Genomic DNA, 16,612 nt, shown 5'->3' with positions numbered 1-16,612 from the left:
GGACTCTCAAGAGTCTTCTCCAACACCACAGTTCAAAAGCATCAATTCTTCTGCATTCAGTTTTTTTTATACTCCAATTCTCACATTGACACATGACTACTGGAAAACCATAGCTTTGATGGACTAGATGGACCTTTGTTGGCAAAGTAACGTCTATGCTTTTTTAATTTGCTGTCTAGGTTGTTTATCAGAGAAGGCAATGGCAACCCACTCCAGTACTTTTGCCTGGAAAATCCCATGGATGGAGGAGCCTTGTAGGCTGCAGTCCATGGGGTCGCTAGAGTCAGACACAACTGAGCGAGTTCACTTTTATTTTTCACTTTCATGCATTGGAGAAGGAAATGGCAACCCACTCCAGTGTTCTTGCCTGGAGAATCCCAAGGACGGGGAAGCCTGATGGGCTGCCATCTGTGGGGTGCAGCAGCTAGATTGTTTATAGCTTTTCTTTCAAGGAGCAAGCATCTTTTAATTTCCTGGCTGAAGACACCATCTGCAGTGATTTTGGAGCCCAAGAAAATAAAGTCAGCAACTGTCTCCACTGTTTCCGCATCTATTTGCCATGAAGTAATGGGACCACATGACATAATATTAGCTTTCTGAATGTGGAGTTTTAAGCTAACTTTTTCACTCTCCTCTTTCACTTTCATCAAGAGGCTCTTTAGTTCGTCTCCACTTTCTGCCATAAGGGTGGTGTCATCTGCATATCTGAGGTTATTGATATTTCCCCTGGCAATCTCAATTCCAGCTGGTCCATCCAGCCCAGCGTTTCTCACGATGTACTCCGTAATAAGTTAAATAAGCAGAGTGACAATATATAGCCTTGACATACTCCTTTTCCGATTTGACACCAGTCTCTTATTCCATGTCCAGTTCTAACTGTTGCTTCTTGACATGCATATAGATTTCTCAAGAAGCAGGTCAGGTGGTCTGGTATTTCCATCTAAGAATTTTCCACAATTTGTTGTGATTCACATAGTCAAAGGCTTTGATGTAGTCAATAAGGCAGAAGTAGATGTTTTTCTGGAACTCTTGTGCTTTTTCAATGATCCAATGGATGTTGGCAAGTTGATTTCTGGTTCCTCTGCCTTTTCTAAGTCCAGCTTGAATATCTGGAAGTTCATGGTTTCTGTACTGCTGAAGCCTGGCTTGGAGAATTTTGAGCATTACTTTACTAGCATGTGAGATGAGTACAATTGTGCGGTAGTTTAAGCATTCTTTGGCATTGCCTTTCTTTGGGATTGGAATGAAAACTGACCTTTTCCAGTCCTGTGGCCACTGCTGAGTTTTCCAAACTTGCCTGCATATTGAGAGCAGGACTTTCACTGCATCATTTTTAGGATTTGAAATAGCTCAACTGGAATTCCATCACCTCTACTAGCTTTGTTTGTAGTGATGCTTCCTAAGGCCCACTTGGCTTCACATTCCAGGATGTCTGGCTCTAGGTGGATGATCATACCATCGTGATTATCTGAGTTGTGAAGGTCATTTTTGCATAGTTCTTCTGTGTATTCTTGCTACCTCTTCTTAATATATTCTGCTTCTGTTAGGTCCATACCATTTCTGTCCTTTATTGAGCCAACTTTGCATGAAATGGTCCCTTGGTATCTCTGATTTTCTTGAAGAGATCTCTAGTCTTTCCCAATCTATTGTTTTCCTCTTTTTCTTTGCACTGATCACTGAGGAAGGCTTTCTTATCCCTCCTTGCTATTCTTTGGAACTCTGTATTCAGATGCTTATATCTTTCCTTTTCTCCCTTGCTTTTGGCTTCTCTTCTTTTCACAGCTATTTGTAAGGCCTCATCAGGCAGCCATTTTGCTTTTTTGAATTTCTTTTTCTTGGGGATGGTCTTGATCACTGCCTCCTGTAAAATGTCATGAACCTCTGTCCATAGTTCTTCAGGCACTCTGTCTATCAGATCTCATCTCTTGAATCTATTTCTCACTTCCACTGTATAATCATAAGGGATTTGATTTAGGTCATACCTGAATGGTCTAGTGGTTTTCCCTACTTTCTTCAATTTCAGTCTGAATTTGGCAATAAGGAGTTCATGATCTGAGCCACAGTCAGCTCCCGTTCTTGTTCTTGCTGACTGTATACAGCTTCTCCATCTTTGGCTGCAAAGAACATAATCAATCTGATTTTGGTATTGACCATCTGGTGATGTCCATACGTAGAGTCTTCCTTTGAGTTGTTGGAAGAGGATGTTTGCTATGACCAGTGCATTCTCTTGGCAAAACTCTATTAGCCTTTGCCCTGCTTCATTCTGTAGTCCAAGGCCAAATATACCTGTTGCTACAGGTATTTTTTCACTTGCTACTTCTGCATTTCAGTCCCCAATAATGAAAAGGACATATTTTTTGGATATTAGTTCTAGAAGGTCTTGTAGGTCTTCATGAAGTAGAAGTGAAGTCGCTCAGTTGTGTCTGACTCTTTGAGACCCCATGGACTGTAGCCTACTATGCTCCTCTGTCCATGGGATTTTCCAGGCAAGAATACTGGAGTGGGTTGCCATTTCCTTCCCCAGAGGATCTTCCTGACCCAGGGATCAAACCCAGGTCTCCTGTACTTTAGGCAGACGGACACTTTATCGTCTGAGCCACCAGAGAAGTCCATGTAGGTCTTCATTGAACCGTTCAACTTCAGCTTCTTCAGCATTACTGGTTGGGGCATGGACTTGGATTACTGTGATACTGAATGGTTTGCCTTGGAAACAAACAGATCATTCTGTCGTTTTTGAGACTGCATCCAAGTACTGCAGTTTGGACTCTTTTATTGACTATGATGGCTACTCCATTTCTTCTAAGGGATTCTTGCCCACAGTAGAAGATAGAATGGTCATCTGAGTTCAATTCACCCATTCCAGTCCATTTTAGTTCACTGATTCCTAAAATGTCAATGTTCACTCTTGCCATCTCTTGTTTGACCACTTCTAATTTGCCTTGATTCATGGACCTAACATTCCAGGTTCTTATGTAATATTGCTCTTTATACCATCAGACTTTACTTCTATCACCAGTCACATCCACAACTGGGTGTTGTTTTTGCTTTGGCTCCATTTCTTCATTCTTTCTGGATTTATTTCTCCACTCATCTTCAGTAGCATATTGGGCACCTACTGACCTGAAGAGTTCATCTTTCACTGTCCTTTCCATACTGTTCATGGGGTTCTCAAGGCAAGAATACTAAGTGGTTTGCCATTCCCTTCTCCAGTGGCCCACATTTTGCCAGAACTCTCCACCAGGACCTGTCCATCTTGGGTGGCACTATACAGCATGACATAAGACTGCCAGGAGAAATATCAATAACCTCAGATATGCAGATGACACCACCCTTATGGCAGAAAGTAAAGAGGATCTCAAAAACCTCTTGATGAAAGTGAAAGAGGAGAGTAAAAAAAGTTGGCTTAAAGCTCAACATTCAGAAAACAAAGATCATGGCATCTGGTCCCATCACTTCATGGGAAATAGATGGAGAAACAGTGGAAACAGTGTCAGACTTTATTTTTTTGGGCTCCAAAATCACTGCAGATGGTGACTGCAGCCATGAAATTAAAAGATGCTTACTCCCTGGAAGGAAAGTTATGACCTAATTAGATAGCATATTCAAAAGCAGAGACATTACTTTGCCAACAAAGGTCCATCTAGTCAAGGCTATGGTTTTTCCAGTAGTCATGTATGGATTTGAGAGTTGGACTGTGAAGAAAGCTGAGTGCCAAAGAATTGATGCTTTTGAACTGTGGTGTTGGAGAAGACTCTTGAGAGTCCCTTGGACTGCAAGGAGATCCAATCAGTCCATCCTAAAGGAGACCAGTCCTAGGTGTTCACTGGAAGGACTGATGCTGAGGCTGAAACTCCAATACTTTGGCCACGTCATGTGAAGAGTAGACTCATTGGAAAAGACTCTGATGCTGGGAGGGATTGGGGGCAGGAGGAGAAGGGGACAACAGAGGATGAGATGGCTGGATGGCATCACCAACTCAATGCACATGAGTTTGGGTGAAGTCCGGTAATTGGTGATGGACAGGGGGGCCTGGCATGCTGCAATTCATGGAATCGCAAAGAGTCGGACATGACTGGGCGACTGAACTGAACTGATACAGCATGACTCGTAGTTTCATTGAGTTAGACAAGGCTGTGGTCCATGTGATCACAATGGGTTATTTTTTGTTTAAATTAAATTGGATTCTCTAATGATGTTCTTCTTAGGAAAGGATACTTTTGTATAAAGATGGCTTCCATTCACCATCTGCTGATGTCTTCCATTACAGAGTTTGGACTTTGCTTATGAAACCTGCAGAAAATTCTGAATTTACAGGGGTAACAAAATCAGGTAGATATAAACTGGTCATAATACTTTGCAAAAACGACCCTATAAAAGTCTAATGAATTATATTATGTTAGAATATGTAAGATATTATTAAGGTCATAAGTCATTAGACTTTGTCCAAGTGTAGCCAATGTAATAAATAATAACAGAGTGTAAAATTTTCAAAGAAATGTATCATGGAGTATTTGTATTGCTAAGAGAAAAAAAATTATTTGGTGCTTTGAAAGTGGTGATATTTATTCATATTGTTCTCATTCAGATTTTCAACAGAACACTTTAAAATAGAGTGCTCTTTTATTGTAATATCAGTTTTATCCCTCTTGCTTCAAGGAGTATATCCATACTCAGAAGAGTTGTACATCCTAAGATATAAATTGGTCACCCTTTATTTGGATAGCTAACTGATGAGCTCAATGGATTTTCTGAGATCCTTTTAAGGTCATTGTCCTATTGTAATTGTGAGGGAAGAATGATTACAGTATAGAATAGCAAGAAACTCTTGATAATTTCTCCTCCTAATCCTTTGAACCCTATTGAAGTTTATGCTTCATTTATTTTGCATTACAGATAGCTTTATTTATACTTGTCTAACTCCTTCATTATTCTGTTTTTAAAGGTAAGGATTGTGACTTATGTATTAGTTTGTTGCAAACATAATTGCAATTTTGGACCATGAATTTTAAATCATTAAAATGTGCTATTTTTTGGGCTCCAGAATCACTCTAGATGGTGACTGCAGCCATGAACTCAAAAGATGCTTACTCCTTGGAAGAAAAGTTATGACCAACCTAGACAGCATATTCAAAAGCACAGACATTACTTTGCCAACTAAGGTCTGTCTAGTCAAGGCTATGGTTTTTTCAGAGATCATGTATGGATGTGAGAGCTAGACTGTGAAAAAAGCTGAGCGCCAAAGAATTGATGCTTTTGAACTGTGGTGTTGGAGAAGACTCTTGAGAGTCCCTTGGACTGCAAGGAGATCCAGCCAGTCCATTCTAAAGGAGATCAGCCCTGGGATTTTTTTGGAAGGACTGATGCTAAAGCTGAAACTCCAGTACTTTGGCCACCTCATGTGAAGAGTTGACTCACTGGAAAAGACTCTGATGCTGGGAGGGATTGGGGGCAGGAGGAGAAGGGGACGACAGAGGATGGGATGGCTGGATGGCATCACTGACTCGATGGATGTGAGTCTGAGTGAACTCCGGGAATTGGTGATGGACAGGGAGACCTGGCGTGCTGTCAGGGTCGGAAAGAGTCGGACACGATTGAGTGACTGAACTGAACTGAACTGAAAACACATCTTTATTAATCAATATATGAACCATTACAATCAACACATTTTTGCCTATAAGAGATAAGTTTGTTTACTCCTATAGAATAAAAATCTGTGCTTCAGGGTTCAACAAACACTTGGAGAGCATTTTCTGCCTGCTGCTGATTGTGGAGGCATGTTTCCTGTAAGAAATTGTCAAGATGCTTGAAGAAGTGGTAGTCTGTTGACAAGAGGTCAGATGAAAACGACAGATGAGGCAAAACTTTGTACCCCAATGCATTCAACTTTTGAAGTGTTGGTTGTATTACTTGCATTGTCATGGAGAAGATTTGGGCCCTTCTGTTGACCAATGATGGCTGCAGACCTTGCAGTTTCCAGTGATTCTCAGATGTAATGGTTTCACCAGGATTCAGAAAGCTGTAGTGGATCCAATGGGCAGCAGACTACCAAACAGTGACTGTGAAATTTTTTGGGTGCAAGTTTGGCTTTAGGAAGTGCTTTGGAGCTTTTTCTTGGTCCAACCACTGAGGTGGTCATCACTGGCTGTTGTATGAAATCCACTTTCCATTGCATGTCACAATCCAATCTAGATATGGTTCATTGTTGTTGCATAGAATAAGAGAAGAGGATACTTCAAAAAGATGTGGGGTCTTTTTTTTTTTTTTTGGTCAGCTCATGAGACACCCACTTATTGAGCTTTTTCACCTTTCCAATTTGCTTCAAATGCTGAATGACCATAGAATGGTCGACATTGAGTTCTTTGACAACATCTCTGGTAGTTGTTAGAGGATCAGCTTCAATGACGGTTCTAAGTTGGTCTTTGTCAACTTCCAATGGCCAGCCACTGCATTCCTCATCTTCAAGACTCTCGTCTCCTTTGCAAAACTTCTTGAACCACTAATGCACTATATGTTCATTAGCAGTTCCTGGGCCAAATGCATTCTTGATGTTGCAGGTTGTCTGTGCTGCTTTATGACCCATTTTGAACTTGAATAAAAAAAATTGCTCAAATTTGCTTTTTGTCTAACATCATTTCTCTAGTCTAAAATAAATATAAAATATGCAGGAAGTGATAAGTCATTAGCAAAAAAATAAAGTGAGAAACACCCATAAAATGATATATAACATGACCACATTTGTTTAAGAATGTATTTCTATATCAAACAGCAAAGTTCAACAATGCAAAATGGCGATCACTTTCACACCAACCTAATTTGGTGCAATTTTCTCATTTCTTACATTGTTAAGAAAAGTTATTTTCATCTAAAAGGCAGACCCCAAAATTTGACAAGTTGAGTTGACTGTCAGGAGAACCACATAAAACCCACTCTTATTATTAGCTAGCCATGTGACTGATATTTAGTAAATCACTTTTAAGCTGGTTGTGCCTCAGTTTCTTTATCAGTAAAATGAAGGAGTTGAACCAGGTAATTCTGAAGTCACATATTCCAGTTCTAAAATGCTGCAGAGTATATGATCTCAATAACAAAGCATTGGTCTTCCCTATTAACATAACTGCTAGAAATCTAATGAGCATGTTTACATCCCAATATATTTGGATTTCATGGCTAAAATCATCTAAAACCTACAAAATGGTTTGGATTCCACAGTTTTATTTAGGCTCTTTTCATAAGTTTTAAATGTGCTGAATTGTATTGGTTTAATGTGTTCTGATCACTGCTCCTACTCTGTGCCAAGACTGGGTAAAGGAATCCTTCCTGGTAGATTAAGTCACTCTAGAGAGATGTTTTACCTCCTGTAAGAATTTTTGGATCGCAGTATTCACATTACCTTGCCATGTTTCCCCAGGCAGAAACTTGTCTGGTGGCTCAGGCAAAAGAATTCAAGATGAAAGTTTTGTTTTGTACTCTTGCTTGTTATCTTGACTTTGTAACCTGTACTGAGTCAAGGGGTCAAGCTCCCCTGCGCACTGACCCCCATCCCCAGCTTATCTCTTAGGAAAAAATGAAGGGAGTGCAAAAGCTGCTGACTCTTAGGCATACAAGGTAAAGACCCAATGTGAGTAAGGGTTCATTTTAGATTAAATGTATTCGGCAATAATACATTTCCCAAATTCCTAAAACTACAGATTTTCTTTAGCTCTACATTCTGAAACAAAGCACACATTCCCCACCCACACACACACTTTGCAGAGCTGTACTTTGGCACCAAGGGTGTGACTCCGAAGTCATAATAAACAGAGTAGCCAACAAAAACCACTTAACGAGGCCCACCTATACAGTGTGACCCGGTACAGGATAAGCCTCACTCAAATATTTCACCTGGCAGGGATTCAAGTTCTGAAGCTGAATGAGTTTGCTTTTGTTTCTCACTAAGTTGGGAAGAAAGAGGGCTTGTTGGGGAGGAGGAGGGCAAAGAAGGGAGGAATGAGTTAAGTCCTAAGCATCTTTAGTTCTTTTGCTTTGCTTCTTTTCAAACAAATACACCACACTGGATAGCATGTGGAAAACTGGCATTTCCCGTGAATAAAAATTAACTGGCAAACAACAAAAGGAAAAACGGAGGAATGCTGTTGGATGCTGTTTGCCTTGTCTTGTCTTGTCAGAGAAAGGACACGTGTGAATCAAATGGTTTAAGATGAATTTTACCTACACATCTGGCTCCTGTTCAGATGTCTTAGGTTTCCAAGTCAATCTTGCTTATTTGGGAGGGTTTTTAAAATTTTTTTTAAGTAAATTTTTTTTTCTGTAAGTTAAGAATAAAAAAGGAGAGGACCATAAAAGTAGTATGGGTGAACAACTGTTCAAATATTCCACTTCAAAAAGCTTCCTAACTTTTGTTTTCTTTGGGGAAAACATTTTAAAAAATTAGTTAAAAAGCCAGAAAACCAATAAAAGTATCTGTAGAGTTCTGGTCTTGGGAGAAGATTGCTAATCTGGTATTTTCAAATGAAAGCATGTCTTTTTAAGAAAACACATAAACCTTTTTTCAATATCAAAACACTTTTTTTCATTCACAATAGTACCCCCCAAATATGCTGCATGGACTTAAGCTATTTGAAATCAAGGCCCCATTTTATTCTAGGGAACTTAGAACTGTTTATTGATCTCTTGTGCTGTGAGGTTATCCACTGACCAAATGTGTTCGGTCCCAATAAAAAGCTGGAAGCGAGACTCATGGCTGTCTTGTTCCTTGCTCTCTTCCTTGGAAGCATAAAACCATCCGACACAACTTATTTCATTTGAAGAAATTATCCTCTGAATACAAAACAGACACCATTTGCCATGGCAACTCCATCATGACTTGTGGTGGAATCAATTAATCAAAGCAGGTATCGAGGGAAAGAACATATGTTCAGTGACAGAGATCAACTTTCCTGAAGAAGAGCTTCAGGCAAAGTCGCACAAGCTTATATTTTGGTGACAAGGATGTCAAACAACTCATCGGATATGTAAAATAACTCACAACCAAGACCTTTTCAACAATACCAAAGTCATGGGGTTTTCATTACTCTCCATATCACTAAATTATAATGACTAATGGTGCATTTCAAACAGTGTTTAACTTTCAAAATAATTGGACATTAACTTCAAGGAAAATATATCATGAGGGGAATAAGTCCCCTATAAATGATACTGCTCAGTAAGGCCAGACTTCATAATCTGATATCAGGTTAGAGCCATCTGAAAGGCAAGAATTTTAGAATCAGAGACTGGCTGAGTTGTATGGGAACTTAGGTCACTCAGCATAACTATGTTACTTAATGAATGAAGACGCTTAATTATAGCAAATGACTACCCAGCAAGTTATGAGCAAAGCTTGATCAAGACTCCCGACTCCTAGCCCTATGTTCATTACATTTACAGCATTTTAGGTAGTTTCTGGGGTGATTTACTTGTCTTCGTTTCATACCAATGTCTCTGGCCTCTGGCATTAAGAGAGAAGTACCTGGGTTGGAGCTGAGGATATGAGAATGGATGGCACACTAACTGTCCTTTGGAAATAGTGGCAGTGTCTCTCCTGAGCTCAAAATCATACAACTGCTCACTCTAAATAGAGTAGAGTGAAAGGAATATTTTATTGTCTTTTGAACAGAACCAGAAGCTCAGTTCCCAAGAAACAAATATTTTCCCCAATGATTTTATCATTTTGATGAATTTCTGCTGTGTGTGCATGCTAAGTCACCTCATCATGTCTGACTCTTTGTGACTCTATGGACTGTAGCCCACCAGCCTCCTCTGTCCATGGGATTTTCCAGGCAAGAATGCTTGAGTGGGTTACCAAGCCCTCCTCTGGGGCATCTTCCTGTCCCAGGAATAGAACTTGCATCTCTTAGGTCTCCTGCATTGGTGAAATTTCTGTTAGAAGGTGGCAATATCTTTCTGAAGACAATATTCCTGCAAAAGCAAAATAAAAAAGAGAACTGCTGTTATATTTTTTTCAGTGACCTGTTTTTCAGTTTAGTCATTGTGTATGTGTGTGTGCATACAAACTAAGGGAAAGCATTTTTAAGTATTTGGATCACAAATTTAAAAAAGAAAAATTAAATATTCCAAAGGTAACTTTTATGTTCTAAAATAGATTCATTTTATGATGGTTTGATTTTATTTGTTTAAAATAAAGTTACAAGATTTAAAGCAGAGCATATTCAGCAGACTTTGAAAGGTTCATAATTGTTTACTGTAGCAGCAGGTGATTAAGAAAGGGTTCAGAAACTGTTTTGCATGGCCCTCCAAATTATTCATCATTTGAATCAGTCCAACGTGTTCAGTTTTCACAAACCAGCTTAGTATCACTGCCAAATTAAAGCTGGCATCTTGAAAGCTTATTGAATCTTTTTGACCAAGTGCTTTGCAGTTGTTTAAAATTTTGCAAAGAAAGAATAATTATCAAAGATGGAAAAGCACTTGCCCATGAAAATAAGTTTTAACACTGTTCCTGTAAGAATTGTATTCTATATGGAAACATCATATTTCTCTTGTATGCCAGTGAATATGCAGCTATGCCTTAACACTTGTGTTCCTGGAAACTTCCCTCATCTTACTTTGGTTCATAATAGTTGACTTCCAGTACTACAGAACAGGGTAATTTAACCCTTGAAGACACTAACACTGAAAGTTTTATTTCTCATCATGGTTTTTTAAGTTTGACTCTATTTTTTTATTGGTTACTTTATTTTTTCTTACATTATGTTTTTTTAATTTAATTTTTATTTTATATTGGGATAATAGTTGATTTACAATGTTGTGTTCATTTCAAGTGTGCAGCAAAATGATTCAGTTATACATATACTGTATTTATTTTTGGAAGAGACTTCAGATCAAAACCACATGTGTCTCTTGCTAGGGTGGTGTGAGAGTCTCATATAGAGAGACATAGTGAGAGGCCATATAGAGGCCATATTGGGGGACAATTTTCTATGGGTGTCTCACATCTTGTGAGCAGAAGAAATGACTTGCCATGTTTAGAACTATCTTCCCAAAGTATTTGCATAGCAAACAGCCTTGGCAGATTGATAATCTTCCTCTAGAGCACAGGGCAGATTATTTTTCTTCTCCCATATAATAAAGGTAACATCTCCTTAAGGTAAAGGTTGGAGAGGTTTATTGTCCATTATTAAAAAAGCAGTTTCCCTAAACTTGGGATTTATCTCCTTTAAAGTAACCCATTGCATGGATAGCTAACACTTTGGCCCACCTTGCAATGACCTATGGAAGTGGGGCTCAAGGAACTGGCACAATGCAGATACTTCAATTACTTCCACTGTTTTCAATAATAAACTGTCCTTTGGGTATGACCCAGTGTCTCATGTCTTCTGTTGGTACTGCCATCCATGAAACTGGCTGGTCAAGTTGTTAGTTTGCAAGTCGGATAAAATCTGAGTTCTTTCACAGTTCTTGACAGGGAGCTGGCTAACCCCAGAGTGAATGATCCAACAGACAAAGACAGAAGCTGAGGTGATTTTTGAAATAGCTGAGAAAGCCACATCTCATTATTTCCATAGGGTTCTACTGGCCAGCCTTGATTCTGTGTGAGAAAGGACTAGACAAAGGTGGGAAATACCAGGAAGTGAGAACCATTAAGAGTTATTCTGACATATGGTTATCACAGCTCTTCTAAACATTATAAAGATTGCAAAAACTTGAGCTCAGAAATAATGAATTGATTATCTTTGTGTTTCCTGCAGAACTCAAACTAGTGTCTTTCACATATATCTACTCAAAATACTGTTTATTGAATTGTAGCTTCTCTAAATATATTACATATGGTATAGGGAACAAAATTTCCATATGAAATATGATGAGTAAGTCCATAAAAATATAAAATATTTATCAGTGTACCTTTTATTATCTATTAAACAGAAGAAATCTCAGCACTGAATCAGAAATGGTTTACTAACTAGCCTTGTAAAGATCCAAGATAAGAGATGTAACTGGCTAATTTGATTGCCTAATATTTTCTGCTGCATCAAAATCTTCTGAATGTTATAGAATAACATCAAGAAAATAAGATTTGTAGAATGTGTGGCCGAAGCTCAAACACTCCACCCATACAAATTTTTCAAGAGTGAAATAAGGAGAATGGACAAAAAGGACAAAAGCACTCTAATTCATTTGAGTAACTTAAGTTGGAGAATAATCAGAAAATTAAAGACTTTCCTTTAAATCATTTTTTAATTTAAAATCATTTTAAAAATTACAGAATTAATCATTTAACTGGGGAAAATGATTTGGATTAATCCTTAGATTGCTTCCAGTTGTAATTATAGAATTCAACTGTATTTTTATGGACATGTACTAAAATCCCTAAGAGCAAATAAATTTGGATTAAGTTAGAGACATGCAATCATATTCCATTTGGGGTACATTTAAATTTGTAAATTCAACTTTGTAAGTTAAGGAGGGGAAAAGTGGCTTTCATAAAACAAGGCCACTAGCTGTAAACAAATCACTTCCTCTGATGCACAAAGAAACAGTAACCTATCCCTACTCTAGGGAACATGATTTACTGCAGGGAACTTCTTGAGAGATGGAATGATACCCAAAACATGTTTACTCTACCTCATGTACAATTTAAAGGATTTTCAAAGTTAACTTTGACATATACAATTCTTTCCCTATAAGAATCTTTAGAATCTAATCACTGAATAATGCGGCAGCAACACCACGCACTAATTTTATGAAATTGTAAGACAGAAAGGAAAAAAAAGAGACGTGAGTGTGGTGGTGTTTTTCATCTAAATATTTATAAATCAAGCTTACATCTTCAAATCCTGAATTATTTTGGTTCATGATATCAGCTAAGCTAATAGTACAGACTTCTTTGAAGCTCAGTGACTGAGATTTATCAAAGAAACCTACCATGATCTCTGCAGAAATAATCTTCAAATTCTTATGCAGTTATTCTATTTCCTGGCCTGGGAGCATAATGAGTTTAAAGCATTAATTAGGAACACATTCCATCTTTTGCCTCCCATGGTTAAACTGTTTAATTAAAGGCCTAGAAGCCTTCTGGGTAAAACAATCAGCACATGGTGTGATCATCTCCCTCTTATTCTCTTTGCTTTGTGCTTTTTCATCTTTTGGAACTTAATTCGTTTATTCTAGGACTGTTTGGCACTCTCTACTCAGGCAACAGCAAACAAAAGAAGTCAGTAGTAGTTTGGTTTGTGTAGATTCTCAGCAAGATTGACTTCTGATTGTTGAAGACAGTCATGCACTGCACAAATATTTATTAAGTGAGAACCAACTAAGGTTCCTGACACTGCTGGATGTTTTGAAACATCTGATGAATCAAACGTTGCTTCTTGTTTACATGTTCAGGCAAGGAATGCTCAGGCAAGAAGGGAAGATGAGACTGGAACACAGCTATCTACAATCCAAAGAGGTAAATGTTACAACAATGCAGACAGAGAAGAGATTATTTCTTGACAGGAGGAAGACACAAGAATAAGGTGGGATTTAAGGTCTACTAGAAAGAATTTAGACTTGCAGAGTTTGAGGGGTGAAAGAATGTGAGGAAAAAAGAGACAAAGTAGGCAAGGGCAGTGTGGATTACCAAGGAAAAGTATATAAAAGGAAATAATGTGGGAAAAATTGAGTTAAGGTTAAAACAGCAACTGAACTGAACTGAAAAACAGTAAAGCTGAACTTTAAATTCTACAGGTAACAGGAAACCACCATAGCTTTTTTTTTTTTTTTTTAGCAGAGTGGTGACATAATTTAAGTTTGCTTGAATGCAATGGAATGAATGTGGTGAGGCCATTTAGGATGTCAAATCATGCAGGTTCTTGTTAAGTCTTTTCAATGATTTTGGACTTTATTCCAAGGCCAAAAGGAAAACATTATTAAAAGGTTTTAATTGGGAACTAGTTATTTAGATTTGTGTTTTAAATAACTAACTCAGATTATAGTGCAGATTTGATTGGAAAGAGTAAGAATAGAAACAGAGGGAAAAGAAACTAGCGTGCTTCTTGTAGCTTTTAGTATTTACAGGCTGCCCTTTCTGCTTGAGAACCCATTTTTCATAATGACAAACCATTCTGGCTTGACTTGGTATCCTCTTTAAAGCATCTTTTTGCTATTCATCATCTGGTCTCTCACTTTGTGACCATACCTAAAAACTGTTTCTCCCTTCAGTAGAATCAACGTACTGGACCGACTCATTACATGGCTTCCCCAGTAGGGTGTTTGTGAGTGTGTGTGTGTGTGTGCTCAGTCACTTTAGTCATATCCAACTCTTTGCGACCCTAAGGACTATAGCCCACCAGGCTCCTCTGTCCATGGGATTCTCCAGGCACAAATACTGGGGTGGGTTCCTCCAGGGGATCTTCCCTAGCCAGGGATGAATCTGAGTCTCCTGTGTCTCCCTATCCCCTGAGCCACCTGGGAAGCCCAGTAGGTGGGTGAGTTCAGTTCAGTTCAGTTCAGTCACTCAGTCGCGTCTGACTCTTTGCGACCCCATGAATCGCAGCACGCCAGGTCTCCCTGTCCATCACCAACTCCCAGAGTTTACTCAAATTCATGTGCAACAAGTCAGTGATGCCATCGAGCCATCTCATCCTCTGTCGTCCCCTTCTCCTCCTGCCCCCAATCCTTCCCAGCTTCAGGGTCTTTTCCAATGAGTCAACTCTTCGCATGAGGTGGCCAAAGTATTGGAGTTTCAGCTTTAGCATCATTCCTTCCAATGAACACCCAGGACTGATCTCCTTTAGAATGGACTGGTTGGATCTCCTTGCAGTCCAAGGGACTCTCAAGAGTCTTCTCCAACACCACAGTTCAAAAGCATCAATTCTTCGGTGCTCAGCTTTCTTCACAGTCCAACTCGTGGGTGAGTAGGTAATTAGAAATGCTGCTGTTTGTCATCACAGTTGTTATAGACTCTCTCTCTCTCTCTCTCTCTCTCTCTTTCTCTCTCTCTCTCTGTGGATGTATTAGAAGAGTGTGAGGTTGGCCTATGAATGTGGGTTTGAAACAAAGGGAATCAGGTTTATGTCTTAGACTCAGCAGTCTCAGGAAGCAAGATCTCTGAAACTTTTAACACTGTGAGAATAGGTAGACAGCAGTTACTGTGTCCAAAATGAAAGGGCTAATTAATATTTTGCAAAATGGAATGGATGCTGGAGCACCCTAAGGCAATGACAGACTTGGAGAACGAAACCTTTTTACAAAGAACCTTAAAGAAATCTTGTGGGAAGAAACCAGGTTGGTCAAGCTACAGCAAGTTAGGACATACATGGCTCCCATGTACTTGTTTAACCTCAGAGAGCAGAGTCTATGTGCGAATCCCATCACCTTAAATGCCCTATGTGTAGCCACTTTCTATACCTTTAGGTTGATAATAAAGATAGTTGAGCCAATTGTAAATATTTCCTTTTGGTAAGTAGAAATAAATTTTCTAGGGTAGAAAACATAATTTAAAGAATTTCCTGCTAGCCTCTTTCTATGTTGTTGTATTGACTTTAAGACCCTATGACTAGGGTAACACTTCCAGTGTGATATGAAATAAGTATATTAAAAATGTACTCTTTGGGGTGGCAACGTACATAACATGGCAAGAGATTCAGTCTCTTGCTCAAAGCTACGTGGCAAATTGGTGTGGTGCCATTTTGTACACAGTTTATCATCAGGTCAATGGTTGGGTTTGCATTTGTGAGGATAGAGACTAAGATCAGAACTCAATAAAAGAGGACAACTGATGGCAGAGAAGAAGATGGCTCACACCAAAGCAGTGTGAATAGCAGTGTTTTTATGGGCCAGCTAGCAGTGCTTCATCCCAAAACTCAAAATAATGAGATGTAAGAAAACATTTAGATTATTTGACTCATAAAAAGTACTAACTTTCCTAAGATGACATTCATGAACTGGCTTCAAAGCAGCCATTTAACTGTAAGAAATCTAGCTTAGAAAATTATAAATTGAGGTGCCATTAAGGCCCAAATCCACAATAATTCAAATACTGTTAAAGGTTGTTTGCATCATTTAAAAAAAGTTTTATGCATCTGTCACTGAATAATCATACACCCAATCTCATGTAAAAACAAATGTATTTGCCAATACCTTGCAGTCTGGGTAAAAATAAACTCTTCAATCAGAGAAACATCTCAAAATGTTTCAATATTTGCCTATATTCATTTTATATTGCTTTTCTGACATTTATTAAGTTATGCACTTAAGAAGTTTTGGCAATGTTATCCAGTGCCAAATAGCATAGGTCCTGTTCTCAATCAATTTATAGTTTAGAAAGAAAGGCAAATAACACATTTGTATATTAAGAAACTTTGTTAGCTATTTCTGTAAACAATATTTGCCCATTTTAGAAATACGTAAAAAATGCTATATGTCAGTGTTTTTTTTCACATTTTTAAATATATATATGTGGACATTTTAAAAAATGATTTCAGCCTTTGAGGCTGGCTTAAATAGTTTTTTCCACTCTAAGATTTAAAAATGATTCTTCTGTATATTTTCAGAGTATGTTATGATTTTATTCTTACAGTTTTATAATTAAAATTTCTAGAATTAATAGAGTATTAAAGAGGTTTTTAAAATG

At 38.3% G+C, this 16,612-nt stretch overlaps 1 long non-coding RNA gene across 3 annotated transcripts in view; it reads left to right on the top strand.

The window, feature by feature from the left end:
- LOC147365740 (uncharacterized) overlaps positions 1-6,595 on the top strand; it is a 234,629-nt gene extending 228,034 nt beyond the window's left edge. For 2 of the 3 annotated variants that reach the window (XR_015132330.1, XR_015132329.1), the window contains one exon: positions 4,268-6,595. This is a non-coding gene — a long non-coding RNA (uncharacterized LOC147365740). The remainder of the gene's footprint in view (positions 1-4,267) is intronic. The other variant, XR_015132331.1, reaches the window with a different exon arrangement.
- The last annotated feature ends 10,017 nt before the right edge of the window (positions 6,596-16,612 follow it).

Source organism: Bos grunniens, chromosome 9, assembly GCF_055505025.1.
Source record: "Bos grunniens cultivar Pamir isolate PY7600 chromosome 9, Bosgru_T2T1.0, whole genome shotgun sequence".
Taxonomy (NCBI): domain Eukaryota; kingdom Metazoa; phylum Chordata; class Mammalia; order Artiodactyla; family Bovidae; genus Bos; species Bos grunniens.
The sequence above is the reverse complement of the archived record's forward strand: the minus strand, read 5'-3'. Positions and strand labels throughout refer to the sequence as shown.